The sequence below is a fragment of the Bombina bombina genome, chromosome 1, assembly GCF_027579735.1.
Source record: "Bombina bombina isolate aBomBom1 chromosome 1, aBomBom1.pri, whole genome shotgun sequence".
NCBI lineage: Eukaryota > Metazoa > Chordata > Amphibia > Anura > Bombinatoridae > Bombina > Bombina bombina.
In genome coordinates, this window is record NC_069499.1 from 1265926443 (window position 1) to 1265954193 (window position 27751).

The 27751-nt window shown below is 38.9% G+C and overlaps 1 protein-coding gene and 1 pseudogene across 3 annotated transcripts in view; one reads left to right on the top strand and one right to left on the bottom strand.

Moving 5' to 3' along the window:
* Window positions 1–27751, bottom strand: part of KIAA0513 (KIAA0513 ortholog) — a 428805-nt gene that overhangs the window by 19459 nt on the left and 381595 nt on the right. The window lies entirely within an intron of this gene.
* On the top strand, window positions 5041–5159 carry LOC128646229 (uncharacterized; annotated as a pseudogene).

A 27751-nucleotide genomic window follows, 5' to 3' on the forward strand; every position in this document is an offset into this window, starting at 1 on the left:
GCACAATTTTTTTAAATTTTTTTTTGGTTTCTGACTTTCCGCCTGCTGTAGGTCTAAAAAGTGTGTCACCAACATGAAAAGTTTGGAAAGCTCTGGTCTAGTGGCAATTGTAGCAATTGCGTCCCCCTCTGTACTTCTTCTCAAATATATATATATATATATATATATATATATATATATATATATATATATATATATATATATAAAATTATGCAGCACTACCACAATTTTCTTAAAATTTCAGGCTCTGTCTGAATCATGAAAGAAAAAAAATTGGGTTTCATATCCCTTTAACTAGCAGTGGGGATGGATTGTAATCAGGTGTGGGGGAGCAAAATTTATCCTCGCCTGTGTGGCCAAAAAACCTAGCACCGGCCCTGCATGAAAGGGAAGGATTATAAGCATGCATTTAAAAAACAATGGGCTAGATGACAAGTGGAGTGCTATTTAGCGCGCTAACCCAACAGGAGTTTTGAATAGTTCACATTACAATGTTCTTCACATACAAAAATTATTATATATATATATATATATATATATATATATATATATATATATATATATATATATATATACATATACACATATATATATACACAATAATATATACACAGTATATATATATATATATATATATATATTCTGTATACACATACACACACACACCTATAGATCTAAAAGGTAGAAATATCTATTTCTTTCCTAAGATATGGTGAGTCCACGGAATTATCAATTACTAGTGGGAATATCACTTCTGGCCAGCAGGAGGGGCAAAGCTGCTATATATGTCACTTCCCTTACCCATAACCTCCAGTCATTCTCTTTGCCTGCGGTGCAAGGAGGAGGTGAAGTTTTGGTGTCTGATCTACAAACAAGATTTTTTTATTTTAATGCAGAGTAGGTTTGCTCTGATCTTTCTAAAGGGTCTAGCCTTAGCCCATGTCAATCTCTTCAGTAGGGCAATGGTGGCTTTTAAGTAATTGGGAACTTGTGGGGTACAATCCTCACTGCGTTTTCCCAAAACATTTTGCTGTTTTTCAAGAAAGTTGTTTAAAAAAAATAATAGCTTTTTTGTCAGCTGTAGGACCGCCCTTTTTAGGGAGGTTCTGATTATGTCATGTCAGGTTTTGTTTTTGGCGCTTTTCTTCACTTCTTGTAGAGTGAGGTGTGCATATTTCAGATGGCTCTGCTGTTTAGAAGGCTTCTTGCTGTTTTTGCTTCTCTGGAAATCCGGATTGTAAACGGGAATGTTTTTTTCCCCTCAGTTTGTTGCGGGTTGCAGGACAGGTAGGGCACCTCAGTAATTCTGCTGAGGTGTAGAGTGTTACCTGGGGTATGTTTTCTTGGTTTGGTAAATTTAAAGGGAACATTTAAGAACGTTTTTTAGTTCTGTATTATATCCTTTGTTAAAAAAAAAAAAAAAAAAAAAAAGGTGACCCTGAGCCATCATTAGCTAAGACGGATGCTGTTCAGGAGCCTCCTGTTTCAGATGTGCAGCAGCTTTCTCCTCAAGCGTCCCAATCCTATTCATCTGCACATGCAGTGCCCTGCGTTTCCTCTCATGCTCCGTCTGGAGTTACTTTGCAAGGTATTGCTGCCCAGGTATCTTCTACGGTATCTGATTTGCTGTCTGCTTTTCCCATGCTGCAGGGAAAACGCGAAAGGAAATTTAAAGAAACAGTAAGGTTTCTGATCCTGAAATGGCTAATCAAAGTATTTCCTCTCAGAAGTCTGAGGATGAAGATTCTTCGGGTGCATCTGAGGGTGACATTTCGGATTCAGGCAGTATAATTCCTTCTTCTGATGCTGAAGTTGGGTGGAAGGCTTGCTCAACTAAGAATTGGTTTAAACACTTGGTTTTTCTGTACCTCTGATTTCGCAAATGCTATTAAATGTACAGATTGGTTTGAACTTCATGTATCCAAGGATGCTGCTGTTAAGGCACTGCCACAGCTTTCTCCTTTTATGTCCCAAGCCTATATGGCGTCACATCCTGGAGGAGTGTACTTGCTTACAGAAGTTGCAAGCTCAGGTATCTTCTGCGGTATCTGTGGCTTGGTCTGTTTTCCTTTACTTCAGGGAAAAGGCAAGAGGACATTTTAAGTCTTGATGAGAGGGTTTGTGCTCCACATGCTGCTAAGCAGGTTAGTCTTCTTCCAAGTTAGTGAGGAGGATTCGCCGGTAGTTTCTGAGGCTGAAATCTCAGATCTGGATGGTATAATTCCTTCATCTGTTACTGAAGTGGTATCCTTCAGTTGTTTGCTTCAAAGCCTCTTATATTGTCAGGAGGTCTTGGCTGACTGGATGACACCGATCCCTATCGCTGTCTTTCCTTTGGAGTTTTGTGAACTTTATCAGTTCTATATTTTTCTTTCCTCTCTGTAAGGGTTCTAGACGTGCTGTGAGATGTTCACAGGATTGTTATAGAGAATCTGGGGATATTTCTCCCTGTCTCACATCCTTTTTAAGATTTTCCTGTCGCTATCTCTCTTGAAATGCACGGTGTCTTTAGTAGAAGGGAACTTTCTACTTTTTTTTTTTTTTTACATTTCAAAAGTTTATTGAAATCAAAACAGTTACAACATATGAAATCACTTTTGAAGTGAAGGGTGGGGGACAGGGGGAAAAAAGACAGGCACGGCTACCTTAAATACAGAGAGCATGAAAGAAGTGTTTAACATGCGTTCCAAACCAATATGCTTTAGTCATTACATCATAAGTATACCAGACCCTTTAGGTAGTAGAGCTAATTGAAATATGTGTATGCGCATGTATGTGGAAATTCTGTATATATGTTTCCCACATAGAAGTCATTTGAGAGTATATATCCATGTTTTTATTTTTCATGTAATAATATTCTTCTAGTGAGATTGTATGATAGCACTCTGAGTGCCATTGAATGAGAGATGGTACTTCCTCTGATTTCCAATTCCTGGCTATCAGAATTTTGAAACTATTACATAGTATGTAGAATATTTTTTAGGATGAAGAGGGGAGTTTTCCCGGTGCTTTATTAAAGAGCCACAGGCAAGGGTCAAGGGGTAATTGTATTCCTAGGATTTTGCTTGTTTCCTTAGCTATTTCAGACCAAAGGGGAGCTAATTTATTGCATTGCCACCAGAAAAGTGTTCATTTCCTAGGTAATGGACCTGTAAGGAACGAAGGGGGAGTACCCACAAATTTATGGGCCCTAGAGAGACCAGGGTGGAATTCGTGATTATGTGTTAGCGGAGTTAGGGGCGAGAATTTAGAGATATTAGGGTATTCTGAAAGGATCTTGTCCCAGATTCTAAATGTTTCCGATATTGTTAGGGAAGAGGATTTTAGAAATTTAACTCTGTCTCATGGAGACCAACATAACTGGCCAAGATGTTGATTTTGGGTAATAGCGTGTTCTAGTTGAATCCATACTTTATCTGTGTGGTTTGAGAACCAGTCTATAATACGTTGCAGAAAAGTGGCTTGCCTGTAACGATGAAAGTCCGGGACCCCTAGACCACCCATGGCAACAGGGAGAAGCATAATTTTTTTGCTAATTCTGGCTTTACTATTAAACCAAATGAAGTCCAGAGTGTTTGATTGTAGGGTTTTTAAGAAATTTGGGGGGAGAGGAATAGGTAGGGTTTGAAAAGGATAGAGGATTCTGGGAAGAATGTTCATTTTGATAATGTTAATCCTCCCCAACCAAGAAATGTGTTTCCTTTTCCAGGAGGAAAGGTCTGCAATTATGTTTCCAAGGAGAGGTTTGTAGTTTCATGTAAAGAGCTGTTCTGGAGTTGGAGTAAGTTGAATACCCAGATATTTAAGTGAGTTTTGTTGCCAAATTTGTTTGATTAGGTGTATGTTCGCTGGTGGGACATTAATATTCATGATTTCCGATTTGGTTTTGTTAATTAAGAAGTTGGAAATCATTCCAAAATCATCTAACTGATTAATAATCTGAGGAATAGTAGTCAAGGGTTTTGTTATGCAAAATAAGACATCATCGGCGTACAGCATGATCTTGTGGTGAGAATTTTGTATATATATACCTGTTATGTGTGGGTGATTACGAATTTTGTGTGCTAGGGCTTCTATTGCGCAGGCAAATAGAAGTGGGGAAATGGGGCAGCCTTGTCTGGTACCATTCGAGATGTTCAAAGGAGCAGAGAGGGACCCGTTAATTTGAACCCTGGCAGTCGGAGTAGAGTACATAGCAAATATTTGGTTTATAAACACTTTTCCTAAACCCATTTTCTGTAACACCCTCCTCAGGAACTGCCAACCAACGCGGTCGAATGGAACTTTCTACTTTTAAACAGAGAACTTCGATCTCTGCGGAGATAATCTAGTTTTCTTTCTGACATAGGTAAGAAGCTGGAGGTTTAATTGTTCATTTAGAGCAATGTCTTGTCTTATTAGACTTGTTGTACTAGCCGCCGGGCAGTGTGGCTTAAATTTATGGTCAGCTGAGAAGCCTACCTGTGGTTTAATGGTACAGCCTAGGATTTATAGTTCTGCAGTTGCAGATTCAATTCTGTTTTCTCCAAATACACGCTTCTAGTGTCTCCTTTTAAGGATGAGACTTTGTTTGGGTCATGCCTTTTCAAGTCCAATCTTTTTTTCCTTCCAGGGGCAGATTTCTCTTTCTAGAGTATCTGCAATCCAAGTAGGATGAGAGGTATTCCTTGAACTGGATTCAGGGTCTTCATCTTTGGCAACAGGATATAGGTATTTACCTCATATATTTCATATTCTGTCCTTCAAAGTAGTATCCTTTCTCCTTTGGTTCTAATGGGCCTGTTCATAACGAATTTAGACTTGAGAGATTTATTGTTTCCTTAATCGGAATCTAGTTTTCTTAGTTTGCGCCATCCCAGTCAGACCTTTAGGTCTTGAGATATTGCAAGTGTGTTTTTCTGGACAATATATAGTTCAGGTATCATCCTAACTTCAAGCTAACTCTCTTTTAAGAGATCTTGTCCAATCTTCTTTTCCAGGGATGGGAAATTAATCTGGAGAAGAGTTCCTATGTTCTATCCACAAGGGTAATTTATTTGGGACTACCGCCACAAAACCCTGAATGCACCCGATTTCGTTTGATCTCGGAAGTTATGCAGGGTCAGGTATGGTCAGTACCTGGATGGGAGACCGCCTGGGAACACCAGGTGCGGTATGCTTGGACTTTTATTTGATTCTTTATCTAGGAGATTTCTTTCAGAGGTCAGAAAATCAAGGATTTATTCCTTTTCCCCACTCTGCAGTCTTCTGTCCGGCCAACAGTAAGTTTTAGTGGCCGGTGGATAGCTTAGCCATCTTGCAACCAGGAGGTTGGGAGTTTGGATTTAGCTGCAGTTGACTTTTCTTAACTTTTCTGTGACCCTGTGTATGGAGGGAATTGGTCTGATGGTACTCCATGGACATCATTCCTTTTGCTATTTTCCATGACATGGAGAACTTTCGGATCTGTCTTAAATGATAGATTTAGATCAGATGACAAGAGACTTTCTTCCGTAGTATTTTTTCACAAGTATCTATCTCTGTGCGCGTGTTTCTGGAGATATTCCTGGGTGATGTGAACACAGATGCCAACCTGCTGGGCTAGTAAGCTGTCTGGGTCTTTAAGGATTATGGACTCAGAAGTGTCTGCTCTCCTCTTTAAACATCTTGGAGTTGAGAGCAATTCGCAATGCTCTGATGACTTGACCTCAGTCGTCCCTAGCTTGTTTCCAGTCGGAAAATATCACCTCTAGGGTTTATATCAACCATTAGGGAGGAACTAGGGGTTCCTTAGCCATGTAGGTGGTGACTTGGATTGTTCAGTGGGAGGATGCTCACATTTTTCTGTCGGTCATCCACTTTCCAGGGGTGGACAATTGGGAGTCAGATTTCTAAACAGACTTATAATTCATCCCGGGGAGTGAACATATCCATCCGGAAGTGTTCTCTAGGTAGACCCTCACATGGGGGTTTCAGGAGTTGGCTTCTGTGGGCATTTCGACAGAATGCCAAGTTTCTAAGATACGGTTTATGGTCATGTGATCCGCAGACCGTCCTGATAGATGTTCTGACGTTTTTTTCTTGGATTTCAGTCTTGCATACCTTTTTCCTCTGTTTGTTCTCTTTCCACGAGTCATTACTCGTATTTTCAGAAAATATGAGTCATTACTTGTATTTTCAGCAGTGATTTTATTAGCCTCTGCATGGCCTCGAAGGATCTGGTATGCAGACCTAGTGGAAATGTCATCTCTCCACATTGGAGACTACTTCTGAGGAAGGACTTCTGATTCTTGGTGTTTTCCCTCATCTAAATCTCTGAAGCTGACTGCTTTAAGATTGGACGCTTAGTTTTGTCTAAGCGGGGGATTTTCTGATTTTTTTTATCCTTTCTCCAGGGTGGTCTGGAGAAGGGTTTGTCAGTCAATACCCTGAAGGGTAAGTTTTCTGCATTGTCTTTTTTGCTACACAAGCATCTGGTGGACGTGCCAGATGTGCAATCTTTTTGTCAGGCACTGGTCTACATAAGGCCTTTGTTTAAGTTGGTTGCTCCCCCTTAGGGTTTTGCCCTTGTTCTTAAAGTTTTGCAGTAGGCTCTGTTTGAGCCTTTACTTACCATAGATATTAAGTTGTTATTTTGGAAGGTATTGTTTCTCATTGCTATCTTTTCTGCTTGGAGAGTCTCTGAGCTCTCAGTTTTGCAGTGTGATTCACCTTATCTTATCTTTCATGCAGTTAAGGTGGTTATTCGTACTAGTTAGGTTTTCTTCCTAAGTGGTTTCGGATAGATATATTAATCAGAAAATTGTTGTTCCTTCTCTGTGTTCTTATCTTTCTTCTCATAAGGAACATTTGTTGCACAACTTTGATGTTGTGCGTGCTTTTATTTTCTATCTACAGGCGACTAAGGATTGTCACCAGTTTGCTGTTTGTTTCTCTGGGAAACAAAGGTCAGAGAACTTCAGCTACTTCTCTTTCTCTTTGGTTGAGTAGTATAATGCATTTGGTTTATGAGACTGCTGGACAGCAGACTCCTGAGAAAATTTCAGCTCATTTAACTAGGGCTGTCCCTTCTTCTTGGGCTTTCAAGAAGGAAGTTTCTGTAGAACAGATTTGCAAGGCTGCAACTTGGTCCACTCTGTATACTTTTCCCAAATGTAATATTTTTGTCTCAGCTGAGGCTTCTTTTGGGAGAAAGGTTCATGCAGTGGTGCCTTCTGTTTAGGTTACTTGTCTTGTCCCTCCCTAATCATCTGTGTCCTCTAGCTTGGGTATTGGTTCCAACTAGTATTTGATGATTCCGTGGACTCACCATATCTTAGGAAAGAAAACATCATTTATTCTTACCTGATAAATTTATTTATTTCTGGATATGGTGAGTCCATAGCCCACCCTTTATTTTAAGACCGTTATTTTTAAGTCAAACCTCCGGCACCTCTACACCTTTGTGTTATCTTCTTTTTCCATTTTCCCTTCGGCTGAATGACTGCAGGTTATGGGTAAGGGAAGTGACATATATAGCAGCTTTGCTGTGGTGCTCTTTGCCTCCTCCTGTTGGCCAGTAGTGATATTCCCACTAGTAACTGATGATTCTGTGGACTCACCATATCCGGAAATATATTTATCAGGTAAGCATAAATTATGTTTTTTATATTAAAATTATATATATATATATATATATATATATATAATACAAATTACATTATTTTGTATGTGAAGAACATGGGAATGTAAATATGCTTAGCACGCTTTGTGGTTTGGCGATTTAGGTTTAATGCGGTGTCAGGTTTGCGTACATGAAGAATTTCTAACTTCAATGTGCATTATTGAAAATATTAAGTATAATATATTACAAAAATATTATACATACTGTTAAAATTATAAATAATCCATAGAAGATATCTATATTTTTTACAGTATGTATATTTTTTTAAAAAAAAAATAATATTTAATAATTTGCATTGAAGTTAGCAATTATGTGCGCTAAACTGGCACAGTGTTAGACCTAAATTGCGAACCCCGAAGCACGTTATGCATATTTTGCATTCACTTAGAAAATAAAGTCATTTGTATTATTAAATATATATTTCTATATATATGTGTTAATGTAAAATAGATATTATTATTATTATCCTTATTTATAAAGCGCCAACAGATTCTGCAGCGCTGACCATGGGTACAAAGATAAAAGTACAGTACACTACAATATAAAAGACATCAGACAAAGTTTAACAAACAAATACAGGGGGAATTGGGGGCCCTGTTCCCATGGGAACGTACAATCTAGAGGGATATACAGGTATAGCTATTTATAGATACATATAGAAATATGTATTTACAATACAGATTACATTATCCTATAAGTGAAGGACTTTGGAATGTTAAATATGTACAGTAAAACACAAATACATATGTACACACACACATATATATATATATATATATATATGCATACATACCCATATTTAGAGCACTGCAGCATTATCAGTTTCTCTGGTTTTACTATTTATAGGTATGTGTTTCAGTAAAATTAACATTTTGTTTTATTCTATAAACTACTGACAACATTTCACCCAAGTTCCAAAAATATTGCATTGTATAATTTGTAGAAAATGACAACTAGTCAAAATCACAAAAAAAGTGATGTGTTTTCAGACCTTAAATAATGGAAGAAACAACTTAATAAATTTTAAACAACACAATACTAATATTTTAACTTAACAAGAGTTCAGAAATCAATATTCGGTGCGGATGAACGTCCGTCCAGCACTGAAGATAATTAAGAATATTGTGACAAGTTTGAGCAAATATTAAATAAAGGTTCCATGGATATCATTGTATTGACTGTTGAATGCTGAAATAAGCAAATGGAAATTCAGCAAAAAAAAAAAGATATCTGAAATGGAAAAAGAATTAAAGAACACTCTGTCACAAGAAGATTCTGATAAAATATTATCCAAGACTAATAATAAGATTGCAGAGTTGAAAAAAGTTATAGAACGCAAATGATCCAAATTTGCCAGAGATAAACAAGATTATTCATCTGAACGGATTTAAAAATGGCGCTATGACCCAGAGGGATCCAGAAGCAAAATCACTCCTGGGGTGTCAAGATGGCGTGGCTGTAATCAAACCAAAAGCGGGAGCAGCTCTGAAACATCGGATATATCGACGGGTAATCAGATGCAGCAGTAGACGTGGGGGCGAAAAACACCGGTAAACAGCAAGAGAGGATCCGCTCTTCAACTGCGATCTTTTTGCTTCTAGCATCATATGATAGGTGCGCTGATGTGCAATTAGAGGTAAGACATTCAATCACTGAGCAAAGTACCCCCCAAGAAAGATGTTATTAACATATCAGGACACATTATTACCAATCATGAACTAATGTTGCCTAATAAGGCACTTTCATTTTGCCCTAAAAAAATGAATTCAATTTGGCAGGCCTCGTGGACTCTCAATACCATGAAAAAAAAAATGAATTAAGTAAGTAAGGATACATTTTGCATATTTTCATAAGGTGATGAGAGTCCACAGCCATTCTCCTGTGTACTAATAACCAAGCTGTGAAGTACACAAGTAATTTGGGCGGGACAACATATTTTTTTTTTTTTTTAAATATTTTTATTGAGGTTACAATAATACATAGAAGTAAGAGTTTACAACATCATAGCCGTATTAACACAAAAATGTTAGTTTTATCTACAGAATTGGTAATTCAGCATATAGGGTTTTTTTTGGTTTTTTTAAGACAGGCACCAAATTTCCAGACACTGCTGCCTTTCCTACCAAACACATCAAAGTGGTAGAAATTAGAGAAAGAATGTAAGAAAAACCAAGTTGCTTCCTTGCAAATTTGATCAATATAAATCCAATTCTTGAACTACCAAGAAGAGGAAACCAATTTAAGACTCCAATGAGGAGAAACTGATTTAATTACAGGCTTAATACGAACTAAAGCCTGTACAAAACAGTGAATATCAGGAAGTTTAGCAATCTTTCTGTGAAATAAAACTGAAAGAGCAGAGATTTGTCCCTTCAAGGAACTTGCAGACAAACCCCAATCCAAACCATCCTGGAGAAACTGTAAAATTCTAGGAATTCTAAAAGAATGCCAAGAGAATTTATGAGAAGAACACCATGAAATGTAAATCTTCCAAACTCGATAATAAATCTTCCTAGAGACAGATTTACGAGATTGTAACATAGTATTAATTACAGAGTCAGAGAAACCTCTATGACTTAATACTAAGCGTTCAATTTCCATATCTTCAAATTTAATGATTTGAGATCCTTATGGAAAAACGGACCTTGAGACAGTAGGTCCGGCCTTAACGGAAGTGGCCAAGGTTGGCAACTGGACATCCAAACAAGATCAGCTTACCAAAACCTGTGGGGCCATGCTGTAGCCACCAGCAACACAAACGATTGTTCCATGATGATCTTGGAGATGACTCTCGGAAGAAGAACTAGAGGCGGGAAGATATAAGCAGGTTGATAACACCAAGGAAGTGTCAGCGCCTCCACTGCTTCTGTCTGAGAATCCCTGGACCTGGACAGGTATCTGGGAAGTTTCTTGTTTAGATGAGAGGCCATCAGATCTATTTCTGGAAGACCCCACATTTGAACAATCTGAGAAAACACATCCGGATGGAGAGACCACTCCCCTGGATGTAAAGTCTGACGCTGAGATAATCCGCCTCCCAATTGTCTACACCTGGTTTATGAACCGCAGAAATTAGACAAGAGCTGGATTCCGCCCAAACAAGTATCTAAGATACTTCTTTCATAGCTAGGGGACTGTGAGTCCCACCCTGATGATTGACATATGCCACCGTTGTGATATCTGTCTGAAAACAAATGAACAGTTCTCTCTTCAACAGAGGCCAAAACTGAAGAGCTCTGAGAATTGCACAGAGTTCTAAAATATTGATTGGTAATCTCGCCTCTTGAGATTTCCAAACTCCTTGTGCTGTCAGAGATCCCCAGACAGCTCCCCAACCTGAAAGACTCGCATCTGTTGTGATCACAGTCCAGGTTGGCCGAACAAAAGAGGCCCCTTGAACCAAACGTTGGTGATTTAACCAGCAAGTCAGAGAGTGTCAAATATTGGGATTTAAGGATATTAATTGTGATATCTTTGTATAATCCCGGCACCATTGATTCAGCATGCAAAGCTGGAGAGGTCTCATGTGAAAATGAGCAAAAGGAATCACGTCCGATGCTGCAGTCATGAGGCCTAAAACTTCCATGCACATAGCCACTGAAGGGAATGACTGAGACTGAAGGCGCCGACATGCTGCAACCAATTTCAAACATCTCTTGTCTGTTAGAGACAGAGTCATGGACACTGAATCTATCTAGAAACTTAAAAAGGTGACCCTTGTCTGAGGAATCAAAAAACTTTTTGGTAAATTGATCCTCCAACCATGTTTTCGAAGAAACAACACAAGTTGATTTGTGTGAGATTCTGCAGAACATAAATACTGAGCTAGTACCAAGATATCTTCCAAATAAGGAAACACCGCAATACCCTGTTCTCTGATTACAGAGAGTAGGGCACCCAGAACCTTTGAAAAGATTCTTGGAGCTGTTGCTAGGCCAAATGGAAGAGCAACAAATTGGTAATGCTTGTCTAGAAAAGAGAATCTCAGAAACTGATAATGTTCTGGATGAATCGGAATATGAAGGTAAGCATCGTGCAAGTCTATTGTAGACATATAATGTCCTTGCTGAACAAAAGGCAGAATAGTCCTTATAGTCACCATCTTGAAAGTTGGTACTCTTACATAACTATTCAAAATTTTCAGATCCAGAACTGGTCTGAATGAATTTTCTTTCTTTGGGACAATGAATAGATTTGAATAAAACCCCAGGCCGTGTTCCTGAAAAGGAACCGGCATGATTACCCCTGAAACCTCCAGATCTGAAACACACTTCAGGAAAGCCTGAGCTTTTACTGGATTTACTGGGATGCGTGAGAGAAAAAATCTCCTCACAGGAGGTCTTACTCTGAATCCAATTCGGTACCCCTGAGAGACAATGCTCTGAATCCATTGATTTTGGACAGAATTTATCCAAACATCCTTGAAAAACCTTCATGCGGACTTAGGGGCTGACTTTGGTTTCTTAAAAGGCTTGGATTTATTCCAATTTGAGGAAGGCTTCCAATTGGAAACAGATTCCTTGGGGGAAGGATTAGGTTTTTGTTCCTTATTTTGACGAAAGGAACAAAAATGATTAGAAGCCTTAGATTTACCCTTAGGTTTTTTATCCTGAGGCAAAGAAACTCCTTCCCCCCCAGTAACAGTTGAAATAATAGAATCCAACTGGGAACCAAATAAATTATTACCTTGGAAAGAAAGAGATAGCAATCTAGACTTAGATGTCATATCAGCATTCCAAGATTTAAGTCACAAGGCTCTTCTAGCTAAAATAGCTAAAGACATGGATCTAACATCAATTTTGATAATATCAAAAATGGCATCACAAATAAAATGATTAGCATGTTGCAGTAAGCGAACAATGCTAGATATGTCAGAATCCAATTCTTGTTGCGCTAAATTCTCCAACCAAAAAGTTGAAGCAGCTGCAACATCAGCCAAAGTAATTGCAGGAAGGCCTGAATATAAATAGGCTTTCCTTAGATAAGATTCAAGCTTCCTATCTAAAAGATCTTTAAAGGAAGTACTATCTTCCATAGGAATAGTGGTTCGTTTAGCAAGAGTAGAAATAGCCCCATCAACTTTGGGGATCTTTTCACAAAAAACTCTATTGCAATTGCTGGTAAAGGATACAATTTTTTAAACCTTGCAGAAGGATTAAAAGGAGTACCTGGCTTATTCCATTCATTAGAAATCATGTCAGAAATAGCATCAGGAATAGGAAAAACCTCTGGAGTAACCACAGTAGGTTTAAAAACAGCATTTAAACGTTTACTGGTTTTAATATCAAGAGGACTAGCTTCCTCAATATCCAAAGTAATTAACACTTATTTTAAATAAATAAATAGATTTGTCAGTGTCAATGTCTGAGGAAGGATCTTCTGAATCGGATAGATCCTCATCAGAGGTGGATAATTCATTATGCTGTCGGTCATTTGAAATTTCATCAACTTTATCAGAAGTTTTAAAAGACCTCTTACGCTTATTAGAAGGTGGAAATGCAGACAAAGCCTTCTGAATAGAATCAGTAACAAATTCTTTAAAATTCATAGGTATATCATGTACATTAGAAGTTGAGGGAACTGCAACCGGCAATGTACTATTACAGATGGAAACTCTATCTGCATGTAAAAGTTTATCATGACAACTATTACAAATTACCAACCATGTCCGGAAATGACACACTCGCGTCACTAGTGACGCAACCCTGTGTGAACCCCTGCGTCAAGTATGACGCCAGAAATGACGAACTTGCGCCAACGGACGTGCCTTTCGCGCCAAAAAAATGTTCGCACCAAGAATGACGCAATAAAGTGTAGCATTTAGCGCACCCGCGAGCCTAAGACAGCCCGCAATTTGAACAAGTAGTCAATTGAAAAAAAGACTAAACCCCAGGTAAGAAAAATATTTCTCAATATTAACTTCCCAAATATGAAACTGACAATCTGCAAAAGGAAATACATGAACCTGACTCATGGCAAATATAAGTACAATACATATATTTAGAACTTTATATAAATGCATAAAGTGCCAAACCATAGCTGAGGTGTCTTAATAAATAAAAAACATAATTTATGTAAGAACTTACCTGATAAATTCATTTCTTTCATATTAGCAAGAATCCATGAGCTAGTGACAGATGGGATATACATTCCTACCAGGAGGGGCAAAGTTTCCCAAACCTTAAAATGCCTATAAATACACCCCTCACCACACCCACAATTCAGTTTAACGAATAGCCAAGAAGTGGGGTGATAAGAAGGAGCGAAAGCATCAAATAAGGAATTGGAATAATTGTGCTTTATAGAAAAAAATCATAACCACCTACAAAAAAGGGTGGGCCTCATGGACTCTTGCTAATATGAAAGAAATGAATTTATCAGGTAAGTTCTTACATACATTATGTTTTCTTTCATGTAATTAGCCAGAGTCCATGAGCTAGTGACGTATGGGATAATAAATACCCAAGATGTGGAACTTCCACGCAAGAGTCACTAGAGAGGGAGGGATAAAATAAAGACAGCCAATTAATCCACTACCCAAATCAAAAAAGTTTCAATTTTTATAATGAAAAAAACTGAAATTATAAGCAGAAGAATCAAACTGAAACAGCTGCCTGAAGTACCATTCTACCAAAACTGCTTCTAAAGAAGAGAAAACATCAAAATGGTAGAACATAGTAAAAGTATGCAAAGAAGACCAAGTCATTGCTTTGCAAGTCTGATCAACAGAAGCTTCATTCTTAAAAAGCCCAGGAAGTAGAAACTTACCTATTAGAATGAGCCGTAATCCTCTGAGGCGGGAATCCACCCGACTCCAAATAAGCATGATGAATCAAAAGTTTAAGCAAGATGCCAAAATAAATGGCAGAAACCTTTTGACCTTCCTAAAACCAGAAAAGATAACAAATAGACTAGAAGTCTATCTGAAATCTGAATAGCTTCAACATAGAATTTCAAAAACTCTTACCATATCCAAAGAAAGTAAGAATCTCACCAAAGAAGTCTTAGGAAAACAAAAAGTCCTCCCTTATGTTGTTAGAATATACAACTTTAGGTAAGAATTGAAATGAGGACAGCGAAAACCACCTTATCCTGATGAAAAAAATCAGAAAAAAGAGATTCACAAGAAAGAATAGATAATTCAAAAACTGTTCTAGCTGAAGAGATGTCCAAATAGAACAATACTTTCCATGAAAGTAAATAATGTCCAGAGCAAATATATGCTCAAATAGAAGAGCCTGAAAAGCCTTCAGAACCAAATTAAGACTCCAAGGAGGAGAAATTGGCTTAATGACAGGTTTGATACGAATCAAAACCAAAATGATGAATATCAGGAAGTAACACTGCCTTAAAAAACTCTTCTAGCAGAAGAAATAACCAAAAGGAACAATACCTTTCCAAGAAAGTAATTTAATGTACAGAAAATGCATAGTTTCAAACGGAGGAACCTGTAAAGTCCTCAGCACCAAATTGAAACTCCAAAGAGGAGAGATTGAATTAATGACAGGCTTGATACGGACCAAAGCCTGTACAAAACAATGAATATCAGGATGATTAGCAATCTTTCTGTGAAAAAAGAGATTTGTCCTATCAAAGAACTGAAGACAAAACCTTATCCAAATAAACCTGAAAAAATTATAAAATTCTATGAATTTTAAAAGAATGCCAAGAAAAGTAGGTCTTCCAGACTCGATAATAATTATTTCTAGAGACAGATTTACGAGCCTGAAATATAGTATTAATCAATGAGTCAGAGAAACCTCTATGACTAAAAATCAATCGTTCAATCTCCATCCCTTCAAATTTAATGATTTGAGATCCTGATGGAAAAAATGGGCCTTGAGAAAGAAGGTCTGGTTAAAATGGAAGTGTCCAAGGTTGGCAACTGGCCATCCGAATGAGATCCGCATACCAAAACCTGAGAGGCCATGATGGAGCCGCCAGCAGAACAAACAAATACTCCATAAGAATTTTTGGAAATCACTTTGGAAGAAAAAACTAGAGGTGGAAAGAAATAGGCAAAAAGATAATTCCAAAGAAATGTCAATGCATACACTACTTCCGCCTGAGGATCCCCGGACCTGAATAGGCACCTGGGAAGTTCTTTATTCAGATGAGATGCCAACAGATCTATTTCTAGAAATGCTCACATTTGAAAAATTGAAAAACATATCTGATGTAAAGCTTGATTAACAGAGATAATCCGCTTCCCAAATATCTATACCTGGGAAAAAAACCAAGGAATTTGAGATAGGAGCTGGATTTAGCCCAAGTTAATATCCGAGACTGATAGTCCCACCCTGATGATTGACATACACCATAGTAGTGATATTGTCTGAAAAACAAAAAACGTCTCTTCTTCAAAAAGAAACTAACTGAAAAATTCTGAGAATATCAAATGGTAATCTCGCCTCCTGAGATTTCCAAACCCCTTGCGCTGACAGAGATCCTCAGACAGCCTCCCAACCAAAAAGATTCACATCTGTAAAGATCATGGCCCAGGTTGAAAGAAACGAAGAGACCTGTAGAACTAAATGATGGTGATCTTAACCACCAAATCAAGATAGATAAATATTAGGATTCGAAGATTTAAAATGTGGAATCCTAGAATCCCTGCACCATAATTCAGCATAAAAAACTGGAAAAGGTTATTTCTATTGAAAATGAGCAAAGGAAATTGAATCCAATGCTGTGGCCATAAGACCTAAAACTTCTATGCATATATAGCAATTGAAGGAAATAATAGAGACTAAAGGTACCGACAGACGGAACCCAATAAAATTGTCCCTTGTCTGATAGAGACAAAGACTGGGACACAAACTATCTGGAAACCTAAAAAAGGTGACCCTTGTGTGAGGAATCAAGAGCTTTTGAAATACAGATCCTCTATGTCCTGAAAGAACAAAGTTGAATCATATGAGATTCCACAGCCTCATTAAATAATCTGAATGAAAACAGAAAATGAAGATATGCATTTATTGTATCTAATGAAAACAAATAATGCCATCACTAACCAACAAAAGGCAGAATAGACCATATAAATACCAATCTAAAAGAGGATACATTTATATAACAAAAAGATTTTCTATCTTTGGAACAATGAATAGGTTTGAATAAAAAAAAACAAAACCCAGTTCCTAAAAATGAAACTGGAAGAATACCCCAGAAGATTCCAGGTCTGAGCAGCCCTTGAGCCCCAACGGGTGATCAGCCGCGCTTCAACATGATCCCAAAATATATAGGATCAAGACTCACTGAAAGTGTTAGCCTTACTGGAATAGCTGGAATATCAAAGAGAAAAACGACTTCTCACAGGCGGTTTAACTCTGAACCTTATTCTGTATCCAAAATCAAAGAAATTTGCAAAACAACAAATTTCAAAAAAATCTTAACCTACCCCTTACCAGCAAAGCTGGAATACGGCACATACATTGCAAATTTAGGGAGCTGATTTTGAAAAAATTTTCCAATTAAAAACATGTTACTTGGGAATTTGTTCCTTAAGAACAATCAAACTAATGAGCTTAAAGTTTAATCTTGGAACTCAATCTTGAAGGCCAGAGTAACCGTTAAGAATTGAATCCAATTATAAACCAAATAATGGATTTTTTAGAAATCACAAAATTCTTCTAGCTAAAACAGTTAAACACATAGAATAAACCTCATTTGCAAAAAATATTAGCATGATAACCCAGTTAAAGGACCAGTCAACACACTGGACTTGCATAATCAACAAATGCAAAACAACAAGACAAATGCAACGGCACCTAGTCTAGTAGATTTTGTCCTTAATAATGCTAAAATAAATCATAATCTGATACTTGATTTTAAAGTAAACAGAAAAAATGAAGTAATTGCAACATCATTCAAATAAATCACAGGACCAAGAAAAGTACCTGAAAATAAATAATTTTCCTTAAATAAGGAAAAATAAATACTATTTTGCTATAGAAACAATAGCATAATTAGCAGGAGTAGAGAGAGCCCCATTAAATTGGAGAACCTTCAAAATTGAAATGAACTGCCGGCAAAGAATATAGTTTAAAACCTTTAAAGAAGGAATAAAAGGAAATTCTCAGCCTATTCCATTCCCTAATATGAGGAACTGGAAAAAAAACTCTGAAAATACAGAAGAATAAACAGAAATAAAACGTTAGTTAGTCCTGAAAGAACTAATTACCTTAATATCCAAAATAATCAACACCTTTCAACAAAGAACAAATGTACTTTAATAAAAAAATAAAAAAGTGGATTTGTTAGTGTCAATATCTGATGAAGAAAATTCTGAATGAGAAAAAACATCATCAGAGAAGGATAAATCATTATGTTGTTGGGCATTTGAAACTTCAATAATTAAAAAAAAAAGAAGTTTGAAAAAGACCTAAAAATTTTATTAGAAGGCACGATGTCAGACAAAGCCTTTAAAATAGAATCAGAAAAACATTCTTATAAATCTTCTAAGTAATTCTTGTACATAAGATGTAAAAAGAATAGCAAATATATAAAGCATAAATACTAACGGATTCAGCATGTAAAAGTTTATCATGATAACTTATTACAAACCATAGCTAAAGAAAAACATTCATAACATTTTAAAATAAATGAACTTAGCTTTGGTAGGACTGAACTCAGTCAACAGGAATCCCTTAGGCCTAGATTTGGAGTTTGGCGTTAGCCGTGAAAACCAGCGTTAGAGGCTCCTAACGCTGGTTTTAGGCTACCTCCGGTATTTGGAGTCACTCAAAAAAGGGTCTAACGCTCACTTTTCAGCCGCGACTTTTCCATACCGCAGATCCCCTTACGTAAATTGCATATCCTATCTTTTCAATGGGATTTTTCTAACTCCGGTATTTAGAGTCGTGTCTGAAGTGAGCGTTAGACATCTAACGACAAAACTCCAGCCGCAGGAAAAAAAGTCAGTAGTTAAGAGCTTTCTGGGCTAACGCCGGTTTATAAAGCTCTTAACTACTGTGCTCTAAAGTACACTAACACCCAAAAACTACCTATGTACCCCTAAACCGAGGTCCCCCCACATCGCCGCAACTCGATTAAATTTTTTTAACCCCTAATCTGCCGACCGCCACCTACGTTATCCTTATGTACCCCTAATCTGCTGCCCCTAACACCGCCGACCCCATGTATTATATTTATTAACCCCTAACCTGCCCCCCACAATGTCGCCGCCAGCTACCTACACCTATTAACCCCTAATCTGCCGACCGCAAAGCGCCGCCACCTACGTTATACTTATGTACCCCTAATCTGCTGCCCCTAACACCGCCGACCCCTGTATTATATTTATTAACCCCTAACCTGCCCCCCACAACGTCGCCGCCAGCTACCTACACCTATTAACCCCTAATCTGCCGACCGGACCGCACCGCTATTATTATAAAGTTATTAACCCCTAATCCGCCTCACTAACCCTATAATAAATAGTATTAACCCCTAATCTGCCCTCCCTAACATCGCCGACACCTAACTTCAAACATTAACCCCTAATCTGCCGACTGGAGCTCACCGCTATTCTAATAAATGTATTAACCCCTAAAGCTAAGTCTAACCCTAACACTAACACCCCCCTAAGTTAAATATAATTTAAATCTAACGAAATAAATTAACTCTTATTAAATAAATTATTCCTATTTAAAGCTAAATACTTACCTGTAAAATAAATCCTAATATAGCTACAATATAAATTATAATTATATTATAGCTATTTTAGGATTTATATTTATTTTACAGGTAACTTTGTATTTATTTTAACCAGGTACAATAGCTATTAAATAGTTAAGAACTATTTAATAGCTAAAATAGTTAAAATAATTACAAAATACGTACCTCCTCCACTTCACCTAAGGTCATTGAACTCAATTACAAAGTGCTTATGGGCTGGTACTTGACACCAGTTAGGCTAAACAATATTTATCCCGCCTCCTCATCATCATGTTGGAGAGGCTGCAATGAACGGGGCACCACTCTGCATATGTGGTGGTCATGCCCCAAGCTTCATTCATATTGGAAGGGAATAGAGTCCACACTGGGAAAATTGGCAGAGGCGGTCTTCTCTCTAAACCCAAAATTGATCCTTCTAAACGAGACCCCCCCTCTCCAATGTAAAATTAGGAAAACACTGATACGAATTGGACTCAATAGCGCCAAATCACTGATCGCCCTACACTGGAAGTCCCCCACAATGCCATCACAAGACAGCTGGTTACAAAATACTGACAAGATGCTCTCATGTGAAGAATATGGCTATTTCAAAAGAGGTAAATCTGCATTTTATGCAGATATCAGATTTTACTGGGATTCTATCACCGTCACGCAAACACAATAGACCCCCCACACACTAGATACATCATTAGAGTAAGAAGGTTAGGAACACTTTCCGGAACATACAAATCCTTTTACGCCACCAGTTGCGGTTGCTATAATAACTTAGTCGTAAACATCACATCAGGTATGTCTCTGTCAGATACTCCCCCCTCTCTTCTCCTGCCCCCCCTTTCCCCCTCTGTTGCTTCTCTGTACTTATTTTTGGTTTGATTAGGAATTGATTTTAGACTTAAATATAAGAAGTTATAGTCCATGGTAATTGCTCCACACCACCTATGATTTATGGGCAAGAGTATGAACAACATCTTCAGAAAACGAATATGGATAATAAAAGAATTTATTAATGACTGCAACAGCTGAGACATTCCATTCCAGAAGCCCATGGATCGGGTATCTGTTGTCTGAGAACTGTGGCTATTTGCAGACTAGTTGTTTAGATCTTTATGATTTTGTATGCTTAAATCAAACTCCTGTGATTTCTCTTCTTTTGTTAAAAGGATGTTTTATTTGTTGTCAAAATCAATAAAAAATTTATCTTTAAAAAAAAAATAAATAATAATTACAAAATTACCTGTAAAATAAATCCTAACCTAAGTTACAATTAAACCTAACACTACACTATCAATAAATTAATTAAATAAACTACCTACAATTAACCTAACACTACACTATCAATAAATTAATTAAATACAATTCCTACAAATAAATACAATTAAATAAACTAGCTAAAGTACAAAAAATAAAAAAGAACTGTTACAAAAAATAAAAAAATATTTACAAACATAAGAAAAATATTACAACAATTTTAAACTAATTACACCTACTCTAAGCCCCCTAATAAAATAACAAAGCCCCCCAAAATAAAAAAAAATGCCCTACCCTATTCTAAATTACTAAAGTTCAAAGCTCTTTTACCTTACCAGCCCTGAACAGGGCCCTTTGCGGGGCATGCCCCAAGAAGTTCAGCTCTTTTGCCTGTAAAAAAAAAACATACAATACCCAAGCCCCCCAACATTACAACCCATCACCCACATACCCCTAATCTAACCCAAAACCCCCTTAAATAAACCTAACACTAAGCCCCTGAAGATCTTCCTACCTTGTCTTCACCTCACCGGGTTCACCGATCTGTCCAGAAGAGCTCCTCCGATGTCTTGATCCAAGCCCAAGCGGGGGGCTGAAGAGGTCCATGATCCGGCTGAAGTCTTCATTCAAGCGGGGCAGAAGAGGTCTTCCATCTGATTGAAGTCTTCATCCAAGCGGCATCCATCCGGAGCGGCAGCATCCTGAAGACCTCCGACGCGGAACATCCATCCTGGCAGACGACTGAACGACGAATGACGGTTCCTTTAAATGACGTCATCCAAGATGGCGTCCCTCGAATTCCGATTGGCTGATAGGATTCTATCAGCCAATCGGAATTAAGGTAGGAATATTCTGATTGGCTGATGGAGTCAGCCAATCAGAATCAAGTTCAATCCGATTGGCTGATTTGATCAGCCAATCAGATTGAGCTCGCATTCTATTGGCTGATCGGAACAGCCAATAGAATGCGAGCTCAATCTGACTGGCTGATTGGATCAGCCAATCGGATTGAACTTGATTCTGATTGGCTGATTCCATCAGCCAATCAGAATATTCCTACCTTAATTCTGATTGGCTGATAGAATCCTATAAGCCAATCGGAATTCGAGGGACGCCATCTTGGATGACGTCATTTAAAGGAACCGTCATTCGTCGTTCAGTCGTCGGCCAGGATGGATGTTCCGCGTCGGAGGTCTTCAGGATGCTGCCGCTCCGCTCCGGATGGATGCCGCTTGGATGAAGACTTCAATCGGATGGAAGACCTCTTCTGCCCCGCTTGGATGAAGACTTCAGCCGGATCATGGACCTCTTCAGCCCCCCGCTTGGGCTTGGATCAGGACATCGGAGGAGCTCTTCTGGACAGATCGGTGAACCCGGTGAGGTGAAGACAAGGTAGGAAGATCTTCAGGGGCTTAGTGTTAGGTTTATTTAAGGGGGGTTTGGGTTAGATTAGGGGTATGTGGGTGGTGGGTTGTAATGTTGGGGGGCTTGGGTATTGTATGTTTTTTTTTACAGGCAAAAGAGCTGAACTTCTTGGGGCATGCCCCGCAAAGGGCCCTGTTCAGGGCTGGTAAGGTAAAAGAGCTTTGAACTTTAGTAATTTAGAATAGGGTAGGGCATTTTTTTTTATTTTGGGGGGCTTTGTTATTTTATTAGGGGGCTTAGAGTAGGTGTAATTAGTTTAAAATTGTTGTAATATTTTTCTTATGTTTGTAAATATTTTTTTATTTTTTGTACTTTAGCTAGTTTATTTAATTGTATTAATTTGTAGGAATTGTATTTAATTAATTTATTGATAGTGTAGTGTTAGGTTAATTGTAGGTAATTGTAGGTAGTTTATTTAATTAATTTATTGATAGTGTAGTGTTAGGTTTAATTGTAACTTAGGTTAGGATTTATTTTACAGGTAATTTTGTAATTATTTTAACTATTTTAGCTATTAAATAGTTCTTAACTATTTAATAGCTATTGTACCTGGTTAAAATAAATACAAAGTTACCTGTAAAATAAATATAAATCCTAAAATAGCTATAATATAATTATAATTTATATTGTAGCTATATTAGGATTTATTTTACAGGTAAGTATTTAGCTTTAAATAGGAATAATTTATTTAATAAGAGTTAATTAATTTCGTTAGATTTAAATTATATTTAACTTAGGGGGGGTGTTAGTGTTAGGGTTAGACTTAGCTTTAGGGGTTAATACATTTATTAGAATAGCGGTGAGCTCCAGTCGGCAGATTAGGGGTTAATACTATTTATTATAGGGTTAGTGAGGCGGATTAGGGGTTAATAACTTTATAATAATAGCGGTGCGGTCCGGTCGGCAGATTAGGGGTTAATAAGTGTAGGCAGGTGGAGGCGACGTTCTGGGGGGCAGATTAGGGGTTAATAAATATAATATAGGGGTCGGCGATGTTAGGGCAGCAGATTAGGGGTACATAGGGATAATGTAAGTAGCGGCGGTTTACGGAGCGGCAGATTAGGGGTTAATAATATGCAGGGGTCAGCAATAGCGGGGGCGGCAGAATAGGGGTTAATAAGTGTAAGGTTAGGGGTGTTTAGACTCGGGGTACATGTTAGAGTGTTAGGTGCAGACGTAGGAAGTGTTTCCGCATAGCAAACAATGGGGCTGCGTTAGGAGCTGAACGCGGCTTTTTTGCAGGTGTTTTTTTCAGCTCAAACTGCCCCATTGTTTTCTATGGGGGAATCGTGCACGAGCACGTTTTTGAGGCTGGCCGCTTGCGTAAGCAACTCTGGTATCGAGAGTTGAAGCTGCGTTAAATATGCTCTACGCTCCTTTTTTGGAGCCTAACGCAGCCTTTATGTGGACTCTCAATACCAGAGTTATTTTTATGGTGCGGCCAGAAAAAAGCCGGCGTTAGCTACGCGGGTCGTTACCGACAAAACTCCAAATCTAGGCCTTAGATCGTTTTTGAAACAGTAACAGTGAAATCTTGCAATATGTAATAGAAAAAAACAATATTTAAAGCAAAATTATCAAATTCCTTAAATGACAGTTTCAGGAATGGGAAAAAAAATGCCAATGAACAAGCCTCTAGCAACCAAAAGCAATGAAAAATGAGACTGAAATAATGTGAAAAAAAGGTGGAGACAAGAATGACGCCCACATTTTTTGGTGCCAAAAATGACACCCACATTATTGGCGCTAAGTACAACGCCTAAATTTTTTGGCGCTAAGAATGAAGCCACATCCGGAGACGCCGACATTTTTGGCGCAAAAACGTAAAAAAAATATGACGCAGCCACGAACAACTTCCGGCGGCAATTAGGGTGCCAGAAATGTCAAAAAAATATTTTGTGCCAAAAAAGTCCGCGCCAAAAATGACGCAATAAAATGAAGCATTTTCAGCCCCCGCGAGCCTAACAGCCCACAGGGAAAAAAGTCAATTGAAACAATTTTTAAGGTAAGAAAAAAAACATAATTTATGCTTACCTGATAAATTTATTTCTCTTGTAGTGTGTTCAGTCCACGGGTCATCCATTACTTATGGGATATATTCTCCTTCCCAACAGGAAGTTGCAAGAGGATCACCCAAGCAGAGCTGCTATATAGCTCCTCCCCTCACATGTCATATCCAGTCATTCGACCGAAACAAGACGAGAAAGGAGAAACTATAGGGTGCAGTGGTGACTGGAGTTATAATTTAAAATTTAGAACCTGCCTCAAAAAGACAGGGCGGGCCGTGGACTGAACACACTACAAGAGAAATAAATTTATCAGGTAAGCATAAATTATGTTTTCTCTTGTTAAGTGTGTTCAGTCCACGGGTCATCCATTACTTATGGGATACCAATACCAAAGCTAAAGTACACGGATGATGGGAGGGACAAGGCAGGAACATTAAACAGAAGGAACCACTGCCTGTAGAACCTTTCTCCCAAAACCAGCCTCCGAAGAAGCAAAAGTGTCAAATTTGTAAAATTTTGAAAAGGTATGAAGTGAAGACCAAGTTGCAGCCTTGCAAATCTGTTCAACAGAGGCCTCATTCTTAAAGGCCCAGGTGGAAGCCACAGCTCTAGTGGAATGAGCTGTAATTCTTTCAGGGGGCTGCTGTCCAGAAGTCTCATAGGCTAAGCGTATTATGCTACGAAGCCAAAAAGAGATAGAGGTAGCCGAAGCCTTTTGACCTCTCCTCTGTCCAGAGTAAACGACAAACAGAGAAGAAGTTTGTCGAAAATCTTTAGTTGCCTGTAAGTAGAACTTCAGGGCACGGACCACGTCTAGATTATGCAAAAGACGTTCCTTCTTTGAAGAAGGATTAGGACATAACGATGGAACAACAATCTCTTGATTGATATTCCTGTTAGAAACAACCTTAGGTAAAAACCCAGGTTTAGTACGCAGGACTACCTTGTCTGAATGAAAGATCAGATAAGGAGAATCACAATGTAAGGCAGATAACTCATAGACTCTTCGAGCCGAGGAAATAGCCATCAAAAACAGAACTTTCCAAGATAAAAGCTTAATATCAATGGAATGAAGGGGTTCAAACGGAACACCCTGAAGAACTTTAAGAACCAAGTTTAAGCTCCACGGAGCAGCAGTTTTAAACACAGGCTTAATTCTAGCCAAAGCCTGACAAAAAGCCTGGACGTCTGGATTCTCTGCCAGACGCTTGTGTAAAAGAATAGACAGAGCAGAAATCTGTCCCTTTAGTGAACTAGCGGATAAGCCCTTTTCTAAACCCTCTTGTAGAAAAGACAATATCCTAGGAATCCTAACCTTACTCCATGAGTAACTTTTGGATTCACACCAATATAAATATTTACGCCATATCTTGTGGTAAATTTTTCTGGTAACAGGTTTCCGAGCCTGTATTAATGTATCAATAACCGAATCCGAATACCCACGCTTTGATAGAATCAAGCGTTCAATTTCCAAGCAGTCAGCCTCAGAGAAATTAGGTTTGGATGGTTGAAAGGACCCTGAATTAGAAGGTCCTGCCTCAGGGGTAGAGACCATGGTGGACAGGACGACATGTCCACTAGGTCTGCATACCAGGTCCTGCGTGGCCACGCAGGCGCTATCAGAATCACCAATGCTCTCTCCTGTTTGATCCTGGCAATCAGTCGAGGAAGCAACGGAAAAGGTGGAAACACATAAGCTATGTTGAAAACCCAAGGGGCTGCTAGTGCATCTACCAGCACCGCACCCGGGTCCCTGGACCTGGATCCGTAACAAGGAAGCTTGGCGTTCTGGCGAGATGCCATGAGATCCAGATCCGGTTTGCCCCAACGACGAATCAGTTGAGCAAATACCTCCGGGTGGAGCTCCCACTCCCCCGGATGAAAGGTCTGGCGACTTAGAAAATCCGCCTCCCAGTTCTCCACGCCTGGGATGTAGATCGCTGACAGGTGGCAAGAGTGAGACTCTGCCCAGCGAATTATCTTCGAGACTTCCAACATCGCTAGGGAACTCCTGGTTCCCCCTTGATGATTGATGTAAGCCACAGTCGTGATGTTGTCCGACTGAAATCTGATGAACCTCAGTGTTGCTAACTGAGGCCAAGCTAGAAAAGCATTGAATATTGCTCTTAATTCTAGAATGTTTATCGGGAGGAGTCTCTCCTCCTGAGTCCACGATCCCTGAGCCTTCAGGGAGTTCCAGACTGCTCCCCAGCCTAGTAGGCTGGCATCTGTTGTTACAATCGTCCAATCTGGTCTGCGAAAAGTCATTCCTTTGGACAGATGAACCCGTGACAACCACCAGAGAAGAGAATCTCTGGTCTCCTGGTCCAGATTTAGCAAAGGGGACAGATCTGAGTAATCCCCATTCCATTGACTTAGCATGCATAGTTTCAGCGGTCTGAGATGTAGGCGCGCAAATGGCACTATGTCCATTGCCGCGACCATTAAGCCGATTACTTCCATGCACTGAGCTACTGATGGGCTTGGAATGGAGTGAAGGACACGGCAAGCATTGAGAATCTTTGATAACCTGGACTCCGTCAGGTAAATCTTCATCTCTACAGAATCTATAAGAGTCCCTAGAAAAGGGACCCTTGTGAGTGGTAACAGAGAACTCTTTTCCACGTTTACTTTCCACCCATGCGACCTCAGAAATGCTAGAACTATCTCTGTATGAGACTTTGCATTTTGAAAACTTGACGCTTGTATCAGAATGTCGTCTAGGTACGGAGCCACCGCTATGCCTCGCGGTCTTAGTACCGCCAGAAGTGAGCCCAGAACCTTTGTAAAAATTCTCGGGGCCGTAGCTAACCCGAAGGGAAGAGCTACAAACTGGTAATGCCTGTCTAGAAAGGCAAACCTTAGGTACCGATAATGATCTTTGTGAATCGGTATGTGAAGGTAGGCATCCTTTAAGTCCACTGTGGTCATATATTGACCCTCTTGGATCATGGGTAGGATGGTCCGAATGGTTTCCATCTTGAACGATGGAACCCTTAGGAATTTGTTTAAGATTTTTAAGTCTAAGATTGGTCTGAAGGTTCCCTCCTTCTTGGGAACCACAAACAGATTTGAATAAAACCCTTGCCCCTGTTCCGTTCGCGGAACTGGGTGGATCACTCCCATCACTAAGAGGTCTTGTACACATTGTAGAAATGCCCCTTTCTTTACTAGGTTTGTTGATAATCTTGACAGATGAAACCTCCCTTGTGGAGGAGAAGTTTTGAAATCCAGAAGGTATCCCTGAGATATAATCTCCAACGTCCAGGGATCCTGTACATCTCTTGCCCAAGCCTGGGCGAAGAGAGAAAGTTTGCCCCCCACTAGATCCGTCTCCGGAAAGGGGGCCCTGTCTTCATGCTGTCTTAGGGGCGGAAGTAGGCTTTCTGGCCTGCTTGCCCTTGTGCCATGACTGGTTGCCTTTCCAACCCGGTCTGTAACGAGCAGTAGTTCCTTCCTGTTTTGGAGCGGAGGAAGTTGATGCTGCTCCTGCCTTGAAATTATGAAAGGCACGAAAATTAGACTGTTTGGCCTTTGATTTGGCCCTGTCCTGAGGAAGGGTGTGGCCCTTACCTCCAGTAATGTCAGCAATAATTTCCTTCAAGCCGGGCCCGAATAAGGTCTGCCCTTTGAAAGGAATGTTTAGTAGCTTAGACTTAGAAGTTACATCTGCTGACCAGGATTTAAGCCATAGCGCTCTGCGCGCCTGTATGGCGAATCCGGAATTCTTAGCCGTAAGTTTGGTTAAATG